The sequence below is a fragment of the Felis catus genome, chromosome B4 (assembly GCF_018350175.1).
Source record: "Felis catus isolate Fca126 chromosome B4, F.catus_Fca126_mat1.0, whole genome shotgun sequence".
Lineage (NCBI taxonomy): Eukaryota > Metazoa > Chordata > Mammalia > Carnivora > Felidae > Felis > Felis catus.
In genome coordinates, this window is record NC_058374.1 from 107,769,376 (window position 1) to 107,788,517 (window position 19,142).

The 19,142-nt window shown below is 33.6% G+C and overlaps 1 protein-coding gene and 1 non-coding gene across 10 annotated transcripts in view; both read left to right on the top strand.

Annotated features, from left to right (window-relative positions):
• The window catches only part of LRRIQ1 (leucine rich repeats and IQ motif containing 1), a 232,830-nt gene that overhangs the window by 147,317 nt on the left and 66,371 nt on the right, over positions 1–19,142 (top strand). The gene's annotated exons all lie outside the window — the stretch shown is intronic.
• Positions 18,967–19,069, top strand: LOC111561528. The gene has a single exon (XR_002744178.1). It is a non-coding gene; the product is annotated as a U6 spliceosomal RNA (small nuclear RNA).

The following is a 19,142-nucleotide window of genomic DNA, read 5'->3' on the forward strand; positions in this document are numbered from 1 at the left end:
TGGTTAAAATACTGAAATACATTCTTATCTGATTGGTTAAAAGCTACTTCCTTGAGCCTCTTCCCACTACTGCCACCCCACCCACCGTGGCTGCTTTAGCTTCTTCCCTGGAAATCCTCTCCCAAGTCTATGATATTTGGTAACTACAGGATTAATGCCCTGCATAGTAAGGACTCTCCTGGACTCTGCTCCAGTTCAAAGCCAGTGTCCTTTCTGATTGTCAGTGCCCATGGTGTAAAGTGTAAAAATTGTTACTATCATACCTATTGTGCATCATTTTTTAAAAAATATGGTTCAACTGTGAGGGTAGGCAAAGAAATCGTTGTGACCCCCAAAGTTTATATATGAAGAAATAAGGCTCAGCACAGCAAACCATATTCTTTTTTTTTTTTTTTTTAACGTTTATTTATTTTTGAGACAGAGAGAGACAGAGCATGAACGGGGGAGGGTCAGAGAGAGGGAGACACAGACTCTGAAACAGGCTCCAGGCTCTGAGCTGTCAGCACAGAGCCCGACGCGGGGCTCAAACTCACGGACCGTGAGATCATGACCTGAGCCGAATTCGGCCGCTTAACCGACTGAGCCACCCAGGCGCCCCATCAAACCATATTCTATAATCCTTATTCCGAGCTGATGCCTTAAGTAATAGAGACAGAACAAAGTGGATAATCTCAGATCGAAGCAAGCACAGGCACAAAATTTGTGAGATTGAAAGATCAAGTTAAAATAAGCAAAATGTCAGGGCACCTGAGTGGCACAGTCACATGAGCTTCTGACTCTTGATTTCGGCTCAGGTCATGACCTAACAGTTCCCAAGATCAAGCCCCACGTCGGGCTCCCTGCTGACAGCCCAGAGCCTGCTTGCGATTCTCTCTCTCCTTCTCTGCCCCGTCCCCCACCTCTCTCAAAATAAATAAACATAAAAAAACAAGCAAAATTCTCAGTACAAGATAAACAGACAACTGATTCAAAGGCATTCCCTCAGCCAGGGGATACCAGTGTATGCTTCCTGTTAGTGAAGCAGCTCATATCTAAGAATAGCAAGCTTGGGGCCTACAGATGCAGCTAAGAAAAAGCCTATGACTAGATTCAGTAGTAGTGAGAGGACACACTGGATATCAGCACTCTCCTGACAGTTCAGACATTTATGCTATGAATGCAATGACTGCTTCAAGAAATGCCTTTATAGGCTGTACCTAAGCTTCTTTCACTGTTGCCAGACATGTTTTCTGTATCCTTGCCGTAATATGAGCACTGAGAAAAATGTAGAATAGAGACTGTTGAAGTAAAGGTGGGGAAAAAATAGAAGATCAGTAATGAAAAAGTAGGAAGTAAGTGAAGAATAAAGAAAAATAATGAAAAGCAAGATAACATAATATATGGTTTATGGCTTCAAGTTATTAAGAAGTGTAAAAGTATGTCTTTCCAATACTATCTAGCCTCAGAAAGCATGAAATGTAGATACAAAAAAAATCTATATTTTTACATGTATCCATCATTTTGGTATCCTGTAGGATACTGTCACTTCTCCAAAAATTCTTTATGCTCCACCTGTTTATCCTTATGCTTTAACTTCAGGCAGCTACTGATCTTTTTACTTTATAGTTTTGGCTTTTCCAGAATGTCATATAATTGGAAACATACACAATGCATGCCATATTCCTACTAAAGGGCATCTTGGTTGCTTCCAAGTTTTGACAATTATCAAGAAAGCTGGTGTAAACATCCGTGTGCACATTTTTGTGTAAACATAAGTTTTCAACTTTTGGAGTAAATGCCAAGGAGACTAATTGCTGTATCATATGGTAAGAGCTTTTTAGTTTTGCGAGAAACCACCAAACTGTCTGCCATTTTGCATTCCCATCAGCAATGACTGAAAGTTCTGTTGCTACACATGCTCATCAGTATTTGGTGTTATCAGTGTTCTGGATTTTGGCAATTCTAAAAGAAACATAGTGGCATCTCAATGTTTTAAATTTGTGCCCATCTTTAAAATGAGGCTGTTTGTTTTCTTACTGTTGAGTTTTTAGGATTTCTTTTTATATATCAGGTACCAGTCCTTTATCAGATGTGTCTTTTGCAAATATCTTCTCCTAGTCTGTGGCTTGTCTTCTCAAGCTTTTGGCAGTGTCTTTCACAGAGCAGCAGTTTTTAATTATTTATTTTCTATATTATATTTTATCTGAACAGTCATCACCAAACCCAAGATCACCTAGACTCTTTACTCTGTTATCTCCTAGAATTTTTTTGTTTAGTTTTGCATTTAGGTCTATGATCCATTTTTAGTTAATTTTTAAAAGTTTTATTTTAGAGAAAGATTGAGATAATGCGCAGGGGGTAGGGGCACCGAGGGAGAGAGAGAAAGAAGGAGAAAGAATCTTAAGCAGGCTCTATGCTCATCATGGAACCCAATACAGGGCTCAATCCCATGACCCTGGGACTGTGACCTGAGCTGAAATCAAGAGTTGGACACTCAGCGGACTGAGCCACTCAGGTACCTGGTTTTTGAGTTAATTTTTATTAAGGTGTAACATCTGTGTTAAGATTCTCTCTCTGTCTCTATCTCTGTCTCTTTTTAAAAAACAATTTAATGTTTATTTATTTTTGAGAGAGAGAGAGACAGAGCACAAGCTGGAGAGGGGTGGGCAGAGAGAAAGGGCGACACAGAATCTGAAGAAGTCTTCAGGCTCTAAATTCAGCACAGAGTCTGAAGCAGGGCTTGAACTCAAGCTGTGAGATCATGACCTGAGCCAAAGTCGGACACTTAACCAGCTGAGCCACCCAGATGCCCCATCTCTGTCTCTCTTTTTTTTGCATGTGGAAGTCTAGTTGTTCTAGACAATACTTGAGAAGGCTTATTTTTTCTCCATTGTGTTGCCTTTGCTCCTTTATCAAAGACCAGTTGATTGTATTGTGTGACGTCTATCTCTGGGCTGTCTGTTCTCTTCCATTGATCTATTTGTCTATTCTTTCACCAACACCACACTGTCTTGCTTATTGTAGCTTTATAGTAAGTCTTGAAGTTAGATAACATTAATCCTCCCAAAGTATTTTTAAATAAAGTTTAAGCTGGCAACATAAGTAGAGAATTCCTCAGAAATCAGAAACAACAAGAAAACATGAATATAAAGATGAATAACTCTAGAGATCTAATGTATACCATAATAACTATAGTTAATAATACTGTACTGAATACAGAAAATTTGCTAAGAGAGTAGATTTCAGGTGCTCTCAGCACACACATAAAAAATGGTAATTATCTGAATACATGATAAGTTAGTTAACTTGTCTGTAGTAATCATTTTGCTTCATATATGTACATCAGATCAGGTCGTACACCTTAAATATCTATCTATAATTTTTATTAAAAATAAAGTAAATAAGTGTTAAAAATTATAAAAAGAAAAAAACACAGATATATAGGTGTAGCAAGCTTAAGAGTTATCTCTTAGGGTAAGGGGGTAATGTACACTCTAGAAACTGGCAGAAGCAGTCAAAAATCTTTTTTGAGTGGATAATTTAAACTCCTACCTCCAAAAATTTGCATTAGTATGGACCTAAAGAACATAAACTAACTAAAACAATAACAAAATCACTAAACACCTTGGAAAACAAGTTACTAGAGTGAGAATCGACAGAAGAAAACAAACTAAAAAATTAGTCCATTGAATCATACAGGTAGTAGTTTTATCAGATACAGAATTTAAGAATACTCATCTTTGGGGAGCCTGGGTGGCTCAGTCGGTTAAGCATCTGACTTTGGCTCAGGTCACGATCTCATGGTTCATGAATTTGAGCCCTGTGTCAAGCTTTGTGTGGACAGCTCAGAGCCTGGAGCCTGCTTTGGATTCTGTGTCTCCCTCTCTCTCTGCCCCTCCCCTGCTTATGGTCTGTCTCTCAAAAATAAATAAATGTTAAAAATTAAGTTTAAAAAAGTCATCTTTAATTTGATGAAATACATAATACATTTGGTATTTGTGTACATAAAAATGAATTTGAAATACAATGAATCAACAAAAGACTAGTAAGATTAGGAAGCTTTGAAAAAACGATAGGAATTCTGGATGAAATATGACTGATAAAATCAAAAATTAACTATAATTGATGTAAACACAATAGGTAGATTAAACATAAAATTAGATTTACTAAATGAAAAACCATTGAACCTCATCTACTGTTATTATTCATTATCTACACAATTAGCTATTAAATTCCAAAGACAACACACTCTATTTTGGATTGTTACCTAATGTCATACACCTGAGGACTCAGGACTCAAATGGCCAAAAGTACCTGCATTTTTCTGTAGAGACTTAAGAAATTCTTTCTATCTTCTGGCTTTACAACTCAAAAGGATATATATTAACAAGTGTTCTTGACATCTATGAACATAGGGCACACTCAAACTGTGGCCTCAAACAACGTGAAACTCACCAGTTGTGTTAGTATTCACAATACAGTGAAAAGGGCCCAAGTATAAGACGTAGAAGAAGGTTCCTGATTTGTAACTACCTAGCTGTTGCATCCTGGGCAAATCACTTAACTTTTTGAATCTCAGTTTTCTCATTTGAAAGAAAGTAATTGTTTTCTTTTTATTATGAAAGAAATACATTTTCATTTGTGAGTTTATCTCTGAGTGTAGCTAAGTAAATATATAAAGACTGATTCCCTATCCTTAAACTAGTAATTAGACAATATGAAAAGAGCTCTAGTAAATATCTTAAGTGAGGAATTAATGTCTAAGATTTAGTCTTCATATTTTGAAATAGCTGCTTCAGGAGAAAAGAGAATGCTATTTGTTGAAAACGAGAATGCTCTCTAGGGACTTTATGTTTCTCATTGTGTCTGCACAATATCCTTATAAGAAAAATGTAATAATCCCAATTTTTTTTGGAGAATGAAACTAAGGTTTTGAGCTTATGTGAGAGTTGTATGAATTTAAATCTACATCTGGCTGACTCCAAAGCCCACAGTGTTTCCGTTTCATCAGGAAGCCATATTTTCCCACAAAATACTTCTTAATGTCATATTTCTGAATATGGAAATGAATGACATTTTAAAATGTTCCTAATATACCAGCTGTAATAAATAACACAGAATTTCTTTTTCTCTTGTGGATAACTTTTGGAAAATAACGAATAATTTTGAAATAAAATTTTCCATATTTGGTCTCAGAGGAATTTGTAAATTTCTACTAAACCTATTCAGATGTTAAATTATGGAAAAGCACAATAAGCATCCCAGCCATAAAAACTTTGTACGAATTGGTCAGAAACCACAGTATTCTATAGTGCTGTATTTTATTATGGGAAATACCTTCCAAATATTAGCTTTTTCACACATTTAAAGAGTAAGTCAATAGTGACTATTTAAAGCATACTTCTTATCTATGCTCACTGAAAAACTCAAATAATTTTTACTTATGTTTCTGCCTATAAAAGAATTATAAACAGCATATTTTGACGTGAAGATAGTAGAACTTGTGGATTTTTTTTCCTTTTTTGTTTTCTCCTTTTAAACTCAAATGTCAATGGTTTGGCTTAGTTGTTTATTTGTTTTTCAAATTAGGAAAACAATTTTATAAAGAGAAAAACAAATCTAACATTCAAAATCATAGACACATAATATTTTGGTTAGATTATTTCTTGGGGTTACTTTAGTCTGAATTCTAATAGAAGAAAATATGAGTTTTCACTGGTTTCATATCCAAAATTGACCGGGTGGTAGTGTAGTAGAATGATTCTCTTGCATTTCTGAATATCTCGAGAGTGTGGCACTAACTACCCTTTTGTTCCAGACCATCTTTTCAAAAATATTTGTATACCAAACATCCTTAAGAGATAAAGATAGTCTCCTGTGAAGCAAAGGGCCGATTTGCTTGCTGTCCAATATAACAGAGGTAATGTTTTCTCATCAGGACAAAAAGCAGCTAATTTGTAACCCAATATAGAATACTTGAGCTCTCTTGGCTTAGGATGTCTCAGCTCTACCACGAGCTTAGTATCTATCTGGACTTCCTTCATTGCACCCTTGTGGAAATTCAGGGGCAAAACGAACCACCAGAAATATGCCAGTACTCATGCTGCTTCCTATGCTCCGAATAATAAAGCCCTTTGTCCCTGACCTAGAAGTATTCTTTCTTCTGCCAACATTCATAAAACATTCTACCTGAAAGTATGATCAAATCTCAAGAACCCTCAGAGTTCTTGACATAGAAAAACTTTAATTTCACAATTTAAGAAAGAAATGAATTGTGAACTTTATACTATCTTCCTGATTGATTTGTTTCTTGGAATGCTGTCAGTAACCATGAGAGAGTGTTTCTTGCTTATCAAATATAGAGTAGTTTCAAAAAAACACTAACTTAATATATTTTGGAACTGTAATAATGTGTCTCATTTGCCTGATTGTGGCTATGATTTCAGGAGAGGTGTTATGTGAATCAGCACAGAAAAACTTTATTCCAGGAAACATGTAATCTTCTATTACAGAGAGAGAAAAAAGTCTTGAAATCACATAGACCTTGGCTCAAAAATAAAAAGTGCCATTTCTTAAGGTTTGTATCCACAAGAATCAAGAAAATGATAGTAGTTTCTTATTTATAGTACACAAGTGAATTCACAAGTTTGCCTCATGTTTGGCAAGATGCATTTCATTTCCACTTCACAATTGATGAAACTAAGATTTGAAGTGATGATGACCAGTTTTCCTGATTTTTAATTCAATTCTCTCTCCACCAACAAAGATATATTAAATTTGCATCATTCAAAAAAGATAGATAGTGTTTTAATAATCTATTTTTCCAACTTAGTGAAATATATTGAAAGCCAATCATGGTTAGTGTATCTTGTGTATAGACTGAGATTTCTTTCACTGTGTATGATGCCTTGACTTTAGGAAAGGTGCTAACAGTGAGTACATAGAAAACAAAAGGTAAAAATTGTTAAAACTTAAAGTACAGAAATACTTTTGGGCAAAGAAGCACTATATGAGTGTTATGATATTGGGATAGAGGAGTAAATTTAGATAGAAAAGGAAAGAATTAGAAGGCTAACAGATGGTATAGAACTTGTATGTGGGGAAATAAAGAGGGATGGTATTTTTTTTCTGAAACAAACATAAATTCAGAATATAATTTAGAAAACAATCTGATCCCAATCTGAAAGCACCCCTATGTACCTGGCAGAATTGAAAACCTATCATCTCTGGAAAAATGCACTTTTATTTATAAGAAAAATAAGATACCATGAGTCAAACCAATAGAAATAATAGACATCACAAAAAATATAAATAATTTATATTAATTTTTATTAGACACTTATTATAAAATAAATATGCTTACTTTAAGGATTAAAATATATTTTGGAAATATCAGCAAGAGACAGTAGATTAGAGAAAACTGAATATAAACTTTAAAATGAAAAATAAAATAATTTAAATTAAAACCTATAATATAGGTTTACCTGCAGATCAGACAAAGTTGAAGAAATAATGAACTTGGAAATATGTGACAAAACATTATCTAGAATCTAGTGAAGATAAGCCAATAGATGAAAAAATTAGGAAAAAAATATATGGAAAAAGTTAGGGAAGGTTTAATTATGTCTAAATGGAATGAGGCAATGGCAATATCCAGTAAGATAATGACTGAAAATTTTTCTGAGCTGGATGAAAGGCATCATCAACAGTTTCAAGAAATTGAATTATAAGCAGGATAATTTTTTGTCCCCCAAATCCAGAGCTACTCATTAGAGAAAAACTTTATACATCAGAAAACAAAAATCTTACTGAGAAAAAAAGGAGACTCATTACCAATGAAGTTGCAGTTAGACTAACAGCTGATGTCTTAAAAACAATAGAAGGCAGAAGAGGTAGAATATCTCAGTAATCTGTAAGTTGTATGAATGGAAGTTACTGTCAAGCTGAAATTCACCAGAATAAGAACAAAATACAGACATTTTCTTTGTTTAAATATTGTATTTGTTTTTGTTTGTTTTCAAGGCACAATTTTGTATTTTTACTTACTTTTTTCACTTGATTTTATGCTTTTTCTCATCATGATAAGTGTGTTTTTTAATCCCCACCCATTATTTCCCTCATCCCGCCCCCCCCCCCAACAACCTCCCCTCTGGTAACCATAAGTTTGTTCTCTATAGTTAAGAGTTTATTTCTTGGGGCACCTGGGTGGCTCAGTCAGTTAAGCGTCTATTGATTTCGCCTCAGGTCATGATCTCGCAGTCATGAGATCGAGCCCCCTATCAGGCTCTGTGCTGAACATGGAGCCTGCATGGGATTCTCTCTTCCTCCCTCTCTCTCTGTCCTTCCCCTGCTCACTCTCTCAAAATAACTAAACTTAAAAAAACAAAAAAACAAAAAAACAAAAAAAACAAAAAATAGTCCGATTCTTGGTTTGTCTCTCTCTTTCTTTTTTCCTTTGCTCATTTGTTTTGTTCCTTAACTTACATATATGAGTGAATGCATTTGTATTTGTCTTCCTCTGACTGACTTATGTGGCGTGGCCTTATACTCTCTAGCTCTATCCATGTCATTGCAAATGGCAAGATTTCATTCTTTTCTATAGCTGAATAATATTCCATTTTATGTGTGTACCACATTTGCTTTATCCATTCATCTATTGATGGACACTTGGACTACTTCCATATTTGGCTATTGTAAATAATATGGCATTAAACATAGGGGTGCGTGTATCCCTTTGAATTAGTGTTTTTGTATTTTGGGAATATATCCCCAGTAGTGTGGTTCCTGGATCATATGTAGTTCTATTTTTAATTTTTTGAAGAACCTCCTTATGTTTTCCATTGTGGCTGCACCAATTTGCATTCCCACCAACAGTGCAAGAGGATTCCTTTTTCTCCACCTTCTTGCCAGCACTTCTTGTTTCTTGTATTGTTGATTTTAGCCATTCTAACAGGTATGAGTTGATATCTCATTGTAGTTTTTATTTGTATTTCCCTAATGAGGAGTGATGTTGAGCATCTTTTCATGTATCTGTTGGCCATTTGTAGGTCTTCTTCAAGGAAATGTCAGTTCATGTCTTCTGTCCATTTTTTAATTGGATTATTTAGGTTTTGGGTATGGAGTTGTATCAGTTCTTTATACATTTTTGATACTAATGCTTTATCAAATATGTCACTTGCAAAGCTCATCTCCCATTTAGTAGGTTGCTTTTTGGTTTTGTTGATTGTTTCCTTCAATGTGCAGAAACTGTTTGTTTTGATGTGAATCCAATAGTTTATTTTTGTTTTATTTCCTTGCCTCAGGAAACATATCTAGAAAAATGTTGCAGTGGCTGACTGCCTGTGATCACTTAAAAGTTTTTATGCTTTCAGGTCTCTTATTTAACCCCTTAATCCATTTTGAGTTTATTTCATGTATTGTGAAAGAAAGTGGTCCAGTTTCATTCTTTTGCATGTGGCTGTCTAGTTTTCCCAACACCATTTGTTGAAGAAACTGTCTTTTTCCCACTGTATATTCATTCCTCCTCTGCTGAAGATTAATTGACCATATAATTGTAGGTTTATTTCTGGGATCTCTTTTCTGTTCTATTGATCTATGTGTCTATTTTTGTGCCAGTACCATACTGTTTTAATTATTTATGCTTTGTAATATAACTTTAAGTTTGGAATTGTGATGCCTCCAGTTTTGTTTTTTTTTTTTTTCATTTTCAAGATTGTTTTGGCTATTTGAGGTCTTTTGTGGTTACATACAATTTTAAGATTGTTTTTTCTAGCCCTGTGAAAAACACTGTTGGTATTTTTTTTTTTTTCACTGTTGGTATTTGATTGCATTAAATGTGTAGATTTCTTTGGGTATTACAGACATTTTAACAATATCTGTTCTTCCATTCCATGAGCATGAAATGTCTTTCTATTTCTTTCAGTCATCTTGAATTTCTTTCATCAGCATTTTATAATTTTCAGAGTAAAGGTCTTTCACCTTTTGATTAAGTTTACTCCTAGATATTTTGTTGTTTTGATGCACTTGTAAATGGTATTGTTTTCTTAATTTCATTTCCTGCTACTTCATTATTGGTGTATAGGAATGCAGCAGGTTTCCATGTGTTGATTTTGTATCCTACAACTTTACGGAATTCATTGATCAGTTCTAGTAGTTATTGGTGGAGTCTTTAGGGTTTTCTGTATATAGTATCATGTCATCTATATATAGTGAGAGTTTTCCTTCTTTATATTGTCTAATTTCTGTGGCTTGGACTCCCAGCAGTATGTTGAGTAAAAATGGTGAGTGAGAGTGGACATCCTTGTGTTGTTCCTGACCTTGGGGGAATAGCTCTCAGTTTTCACCTATTGTGTATGATGTTGGCTGTGGGTTTTTCATATAAGGCCTTTATTATGTTGAGATATGTTCCCTCTAGACCTACTTTGCAGAGGGTTTTTATTATGAATGAATGAATGTTGTATTTTGTCAAATTTTTTACTGTCTCTGTTGAAATTATCACATGGCTTTTTTTTTAATATATGCAACCTGATATTTATTGTAGCATTATTTACAGTACCCAAGATATGAAAGTAACCCAAGTGTCCACTGGTAGATGAATGTATAAAGAAGGAGTGGTATATACATATACAGTGTAATATTACTCAGTCCCATCAGCTATGACTCTTTAGTAAACATACCCACTGGGGGTGCTCTATACAATGTGTGAATGGGGGAAGGGGAGAAACCCAAGAAGGAGGGGGGCTAGGAGTTAACTCAGAGGGTGTCCACTAAATGTTGGTCTATAAATTTCTGTTGTAGGAGAGAAATTAGAAATGCTGGAAACTACAGGTAATAAAGACATTTCAGAGGAAATGATGTGAACTCTGAGATAACAATGTAACAAAAATCTTATTAATTTAGGACTATGACTTTATTTATACCTTGCTTCTGACCAAAAACTGATGTGAATAGAAAAATACTTGATTTGCAGAATTTTATTTTACCAAATATTTCTGGGGCAGGACATATCCATTAGTAAAGCAAAATGTCATAGCTGTGGTTTATATCAAATCACATTCACACTTGACTATTCCTAAAATCAGTATTTATTTGTGAATTATTAATATAACATATAGAACTGAATTCTTTTAAGAAACTATACTTCTTCTAGTAGCTGATATTTTTTTTTAATTTTATTTATTTATTTTTTTCAACGTTTATTTATTTTTGGGACAGAGAGAGACAGAGCATGAATGGGGGAGGGATAGAGAGAGAGGGAGACACAGAATCGGAAACAGGCTCCAGGCTCCGAGCCATCAGCCCAGAGTCTGACGCGGGGCTCGAACTCACGGACCGTGAGATCGTGACCTGGCTGAAGTCAGACGCTTAACCGACTGCGCTACCCAGGCGCCCCTAGTAGCTGATATTGAGTAAATGATTTTTTATAGATTTAACTTATCCTGCAACTGCTGACTATGGGACTTAGAAAGCCGTAAGTAAGGTGTGTGTTTACTGCAAAGATTAATGTCTAATCTCATCATTAGTTCTAAAACTAACTAAAAAGTTTTCTGTCCCTAGTAAACAAATAAAATAACGAAGTGTGATTGTATGGTTTTATTCTTTCTCTTATTGATGTGACATACCACGTTGAGTGATTTGTCAGTATTGAACCACCACTAGCATCTTGAGAATAAATCCTACTTGATCATGATGTATGATTTTTTAATACGTTTTTGGGTTTGGTTTGCTAATATTTTGTTGAACGTTTTTGTATCTATATTCATGAGAGATAATGATCTGTAGTACTCTTTTTGTTGTTGTTGTGTCCTTATTTGGTTTTGGTAACAGGATGATACGGGCTTCATAGAATGAATTTGGAAGTTTTCTTTCCTCTTCCATTTTTGGAACAGTTTGAGAAGAGTGAATATAAACTCTTTTTAAAATATTTGGTAGAATTTGCCTGTGAATTGATCTGGTCCTGGACTTTTGTTTGTTGGGAGTTTTTTGATTACTAACTCAATTTCATTGCTAGTAACTGGTAGTTTATATGTTTCTAGGAATTTATTTCTTCTAGGTTTTCCAATCTGTTGACCTATAGGTTTTTATAATATTCTGTTACAACTATTTGTATTTCTGTGATGTTTGTTGCTATTTCTTCTCATTCACTGATAATTTTATTTGGGTTCTCTCTCTCTGTCTCTGTCTCTCTCTCTCTCTCTCCATAAGTCTGGCTAGAGGAATCAGCTCCTGGTTTCATTGAACTGTTCTATTTTTTTTTAAGTTGCTATATCACTTATTTCTGTTCTAATCTTTATTATTTGCTTCCTTTTGCTGGATTTGGGTTTTGTTTGTTCTTCTTTTTTCTACTTCTTTTAGGTGTAAGGTTAGGTCTTTATTTGAAATTTTACTTGCTTCTTGAAGTAAGCCTGTATTGCTATAAACTTTCCTCTTAGAACCCCTTTTGCTGCATCCCAAAGACTTTGGCCCCTTGTGTTTTCATTTTCATTTGTTTTCATGTAATTTGGGATTTCTTCTTTGATTCCTTGGTTGACCTATTCATTGTTTAGAAGCATGTTATTTAACCTCCATGTATCTGTGGCCTTTCCAGATTTTTCTTTTGGTTGATGTCTAATGTCATATCATTGAAGTCAGGAAAGATACATGCTATGACTTTGATTTTTTTTTTTTTTTAATTTGTCAAGCCTTGTTTTGTGGCCTAATGTGTGATCTGGTGTGCAGAATGTTCCATGTGTACTTGAAAAGAATGTCTATCCTGCTGTTTTAGAATGGAATGTTCTGAATGTATCTGTTAAATCCATCTGGTCCAGTGTGTCATTAAAAGCCATAGTTTCCTTGTTAATTTTCTGTTTGGATGATCTGTCCATTGATGTAAGTGAGATGTTTAAGTCCCCTGGTATTATTGTATTACTATCAAGTATTTCTTTTATGTTTGTTATTAACTGTTTTATATATTTGGGTGCTTTCATGGTGGGTGCATAAATATTTATAATTGTTATATCCTCTTGTTAGATTGCTCCCTTTATTATTATATAGTGTCCTTCTTTGTCCCTTGTTACGTTCTTTGTTTTGAAGTCAATTTTGTCCAATATAAGTACTGCTACCCTGGCTTTATTTTGGCATCCATTTGCATGATAAATGTTTCTCCATTCCCTCACTTTCAATCTGCAGGTGTCTTTCAGTCTGAATGAGTCTCTTGTAGGCAGCATATAGATGGGTCTTTTTTTTTTCTTCCAAAAAAAGCATTTAGTCCATTTATATTCAAAGTCATTATTGATAGATATGTATTTATTGACATTTGTTACTCCTTTGTAATTGTTTCTATAGATTTTCTCTGATTCTTTCTTCTCTTGTTCTTTTTCATGGTTTGTGGCTTTCTTTAGTGATATACTTAGATTCCTCTCTCTTTATTCTTTGCACATCTATTACCAGGTTTTGGTTTGTGGTTACCATTAGGTTTGCATATAACATCTTCTGCATATTTATATAAAGTTGAAAATTGCTTAAGTTTAAACCCATTCTTCCCGCCTTTCCCTACCCATATCTTAGGTATGTAGTGTCTTATTTTACATTCTTTTATTTTATGAATCCTTTGACTAATTTTTGCAGAAGTAAAATCACTAAACTAAGAAAAATTTAAAAATATTTGGAACTTAATGGAACTTTTAAATTCAATGAAAGTGAAATGAAGACACCACTTATTATAAAATGTGTGGGATGCAGCAAAAGCAGTGCTTAGAAGGAAATTTATAGCAAAGTGCATATATTAGAAAAGAAGAGGGGTGCCTGGGTGGCTCAGTTGGTTACGCATCCAACTCTTGATTTTGTCTCAGGTCATGATCTCACAGTTCGTGAGATCGAGCTTCACATTGGGCTCTGCACTGACAGCAAGGAGCCTGCTTCAGATTCTCTCTCTTCCTCTCTGCCCCTTCTTCTCTCTCTCAAAATAAATAAATAAACATTTTTAAAAAAGATCTGAGGTCAATAATCTAAATTTCTACCTTAGGAAACTTGGAAAAGTAAAGCAAATTAAAAGTAAGCAGCAGGAAAAAAAAGAATTAGAGAAGACATCAATAAAATTGTAAACAGGAAATCAATAGATAATATCAATGAAACCAGAAGTGAGTCCTTTAAAAAGATCAACAGGATTAATAAGCCTCTAGCCAGGCTAACTAAGAAAGAAAAAAAGAGAGGACACAAATTACTAATATCAGAAATGATAGAGGGGACATCACTCTAATTCCATGGACAGTAAAAGAAAAATAAAGGTATGCTATGAATAACTCCATTCCCATAACTATAATAACCTAGATGAAATAGATCAATTCTTTGGAACACAATTTGCCAAAACTTACATAATAATAAATGGACAAGCTGAATAAGCCTATATCTCTTGAATAAATTAAATAAAAAATTAATCACTTTCCAAAATGGAAAGTGCCAAGCCCAGAGGGGTTCCTGGTGAATTCTATCAAACATTTAAGGAAGAAATTATACAAATTTACTACAATTTCTTTCAAAGGATAAAAGCAGAAAGGATACCTTCTAATTCATTCTTTAAGGCCAGAATTACCCTAATCCCAAAGACAGACAAAGACTTTACAAGAAAACTACCGACCAATATCTTTCATGAACGTGATACAGAAAATTCTCAACAAAATATTAGTGAATCAAATCCAACAATTTATAATGAGAATTATGCACACTATTTTGGGATTTATCCCATGTATGCAAAGCCAGTTAAACATTGAAAAATCAATGTGTCCATCACATCACCAGGCTAAAAAAGAAAAATCACATGATACCTGTAGAAGCCAAAACATATTTCACAAAACCCACCATTCCTGATAAAATTCAATAAACTAGGAATAGAGGGGAGCTTCTTCAAATTGGTAAAAAATGTCTACAAACAAACCTATAGCTAACATCACACTTAATGGTGAGAAAGTCAAAGCTTTCCCACTAAAATCAAGTACAAGACAAGGATGTTGCCTGTAACCACTTCTTTTCAACCTTGTACTGGAAGTGCTAACTAATGCAATAGACAAGAAAAGGAAATAAAAGGTATACAGAGTGGGAAGAAAGAATGAAATGTTTTTGTTTGCAGCAACATGATCATCTATATAGAAAATTTGAAAGCATAAGAAAACTTCTGGAACTAATAAACAATTATAGCAAAGTTTCAGGATGTAAGATACAATAGTCAATCACTTTCCTATGTACTAGCAATGAACAAGTGAAATTTGAAGTTAAAAACACAATACCGTCTACATTGTCCCCCCAAGTTAAATGTTAGGTGTAAATATACAAAATATGTATAAGAGCTATATGAGAAAAGCTACAAAACTTTGATGAAATAAATCAAAGACTTCAATAAATTGCTAAATATTCTATGCACATGCATAGAAGAACTCAATATTGGCAAGATTTCAGTTCCTCTTAATTTGATCTGTAGACTCAGTGAAATCCCAGAAAATCACATCCTTCAGTAGATAAATGGATAAACTGTAGCACATCAGACAATGGAATATTATTCAACAATGAAAGCAGATGAGCTACCAAGCCATGAAAAGACATGGAAGAACATTAAATGCATATTACTAAGCGAAAGAAGCCAACCTGAAAAGACTATGTATGATTCCAAGAATGTGACATTCTGGAGAAGGCAAAACTTATGGAAATAGTAAAAAATTCAGTATTGCTAGGGGCTGGGACTGGGGAGAAGGAGTAAAGAGGCAGAGCATAGAGGATTTATAGAGCAGTGAAAAACTACTCTGCATGATACCGTCATGGTGGATACAAGTCATTATACATTTGTCCAAATCCATAGAAAGTACAGCATCAAGAGTGCACTCTAATGTAAACTGTGGACCTTGGGTGACTATGATGTTTCAGTGTAGGTTCATAGATTGTAACAAATGTACCACTGTGGTGGGGAGTGGCAGCATGTTGGTAATGGGGGAAGCTTTGAACATGTAGGGAAAGAGAGTGTATGGAAAAATGTCTCTACCTTCAAATTTTGTTTTAAACCTAAAAATGATCTAAAAAATGAATGTTATTAATTTTTAAATAATATAAGGCAAATATTAAGGAAGTAGCAAAGAGAGGTCAAAAATTCTAAACTATATTGGAAGAATTTTATTATATCTTTTTTAGCAATTTATAGAACAAGCACTCAAAAAATCAGTAAGGACATGGTTTGATAAACCAATTTAATAGCATTTGCTTAAAGGACATATATAAAATACTCAACAACTGGAGAATGTACATTACCCTCATACACATACAGGAAATTTACAAAACTTTAACTTATACTGACTTGAAATGAGGTCTCAGAAATTTCTTAAGGATTGAAATCATGTGCAGTGTGTTTTCTGAATGAAATGTAATAAACCATAAATGAACCATAATAACATAACCAGATAGTATTTATTTTCTTGAAAATTAAGAAACATCTGAAAAATTCATGAGTCAAAAAATCATAAATATTAAAAAGTAACTTAACAATAAAAAATCTATGTATTGCAGTATAAAAGCAATAGTTAATATAATTTTTAAAAGTAAAACAATTAATCGATAAAGATACATTTTTTGAAAGAAATTTGATGAACCCCTGGCAAGTCTCATTATGAAAATGAAAGAGAAAGCACAAACAACCATATCAAGAAGGAAAACTGGGATGGATGACAAATGATACAAACTAAAACAGTAGTAAGGGAATATTGTGAACAACCATATGGCAGTACATTTGAAAATTTGGAGAAAGTGAACAATTCGTAGAAAAATATAATACCCAGACTGACCTTAACTCTAATATTAAACCTAACATTCTAGGCAAGCAACCAGAATGGAAAAAAATTTCAAACTGTGATAGTATTTTTTAAATCATGTGCCAAAGAATGTGTCTCACAAAAGAGGTACAAGACCTTACCAGGGAAATTGTAGAACTCTATCAAAAAATGCTAAAGAAAAACTATAAGTAAATCTATGAATTGAAAGACTCAATTTCAAAGATTTAAATTCTCCCCAAATTAACAGTGGATACTATGCTCTCTCAGTTAAATCCCAAGAGGTATTTATGGACATTGACAAGCAGAATCTAAAAATGTGTGGGAAGTCAAAATCCTCAAATAGCCAAAACACATTCAACAAAGATGACTAAATTGAGAGGCCTTGCCAAACACCATAACTTATTATTAATAAGCTCTTATTATAGAGCTGAAGCAAATAGTATTGCATGGTATGGGTGGTACGGTATGGACGGGATGAGATGAGGTAGGATGAGATGGTAATTCTAGGATAGGGTAGGACAGGGTAGAGTAAAATAGTACAGAAAATAATAACTGATGGAGACCCCTGCATATATGTTTAATTGATATTATAAGACAAATTGCATTCTAAGTCAGTGGGGAATAGACTTTCCAATAAATCTTAATAAATTATCTATATTAAAAATTAATTGGGGCGCCTGGGTGGCTCCATTGGTTAAGCGTCCGACTTCAGCTCAGGTCATGATCTCATGGTCAGTGAGTTCGAGCCCCGCATCGGGCTCTGTGCTGACAGCTCAGAGCCTGGAGCCTGCTTTGGATTCTGTGTCTCCCTCTTTCTGTCTCAAAAGTAAATAAACATTAAAAAAAATTAATTATGCCCACCTTAAAGAACTAAATATAAGAAGCAAAATTATAAAACTTAACAGAAGACAATGTGGAAGAATATAACATTGGATATGGAATTATTTCTTTAACAATATGCAAAAGTACTGGTCATCTTGATGAATATATTTACATTAAAATTAAGAATCTCTATAAAGCCAAAATGTCATAATAGTAGTGAAACAATAGCCCACAGAGATGGAGAAGGCATTTGCCACACATATAATCAACAAAGATCCAGAATGTATAATATCCAGAGTGTATAATTCCTAAAAGTCATTAAAATACAAATAGCCTAATAGAAAAAAATAAATAAGAAGCCTTAACATATTTTTCACAAAAGAAGAAATCCAAATAACTTGTGAACATATAAAAAGGTGTTTAATCTCATTTTGTAGCAGAGAAAGACAAATTAAATCTGCAAAGTTAAAAAAAAATCCTAACAAAAATAAGATTTGGAAAACACATAACCAATAGGACTTATATTTTGCTAATTGAAGTATAATTTAGTACAACCATTTGGAAAACAATGTTACATGTGGTTGACTTGAAGATATCCATTTCATACAGTCCTTCGAATACGTTCTTAGATGCTTGCCCTATAGGAATTTGTACAAGGATAGGGCAGTATTTTTCTTAATAACCCAAACCAGAAATAGCCCATGTGTCTAACAACAATGGAATGGATAAACTCTAATACATCCATACAGTGGAAAACAGTATGACACTGAAAAGTAATGAATTGCACCTATACACAGCAACACAGATGAATCTCATAAACAATATTGAGCAAAGAAACACAAAAGAATACCTACAGAATTGTTGCAAGAAAAGCTATACTATAATGCTTATACATAGGTAGTGAAAATTTTAAGGAAATCAAGAAAGTCAAGGTTATAAACTTTAGCATAGTGGTTACCCTAAGAGAAGAGACTTTTGAGCAAGACTTCTTGTATGCAAGCAGTGTTCTATTTTTTTTAAATGATGGGAGGTCACATGGAATATGTATTTATATTTTTATTTATAGAATAATTTTAATATATATTAAAGTATATAATTTTATATAAACTATAAATATATATAAACAAATATTTTATGTTTATATATATTTTTGTGTCTATATTTTTATATTATATATTTATACAAATATAAATATATAAATAAAATATATGTAAAATATAAATTTTATATAAAATAGTTTATATAAAATGTAATTTATATAATATTTATGTATGCATAATTACTTATACACCTTGAAATTATAAACACCTGCTAAAGCCATACTTTCTGCACATTGTATATATCACAACAAAATAAAAATGATTAAAAGGAGCTTTCCGTGCCCACATGGCAGCACATATACTAAAATTGGAATGACATAGAGAAGATTAGCATGGCCTACACAAGATGACACGCAAATTCATGAAGTGCTCCATATTTTGCTTTCCTTCCTAATGGTCTATGTCTACGATACACAAAGTGTATCTATGTCTACATAATATGTCTATGATACAC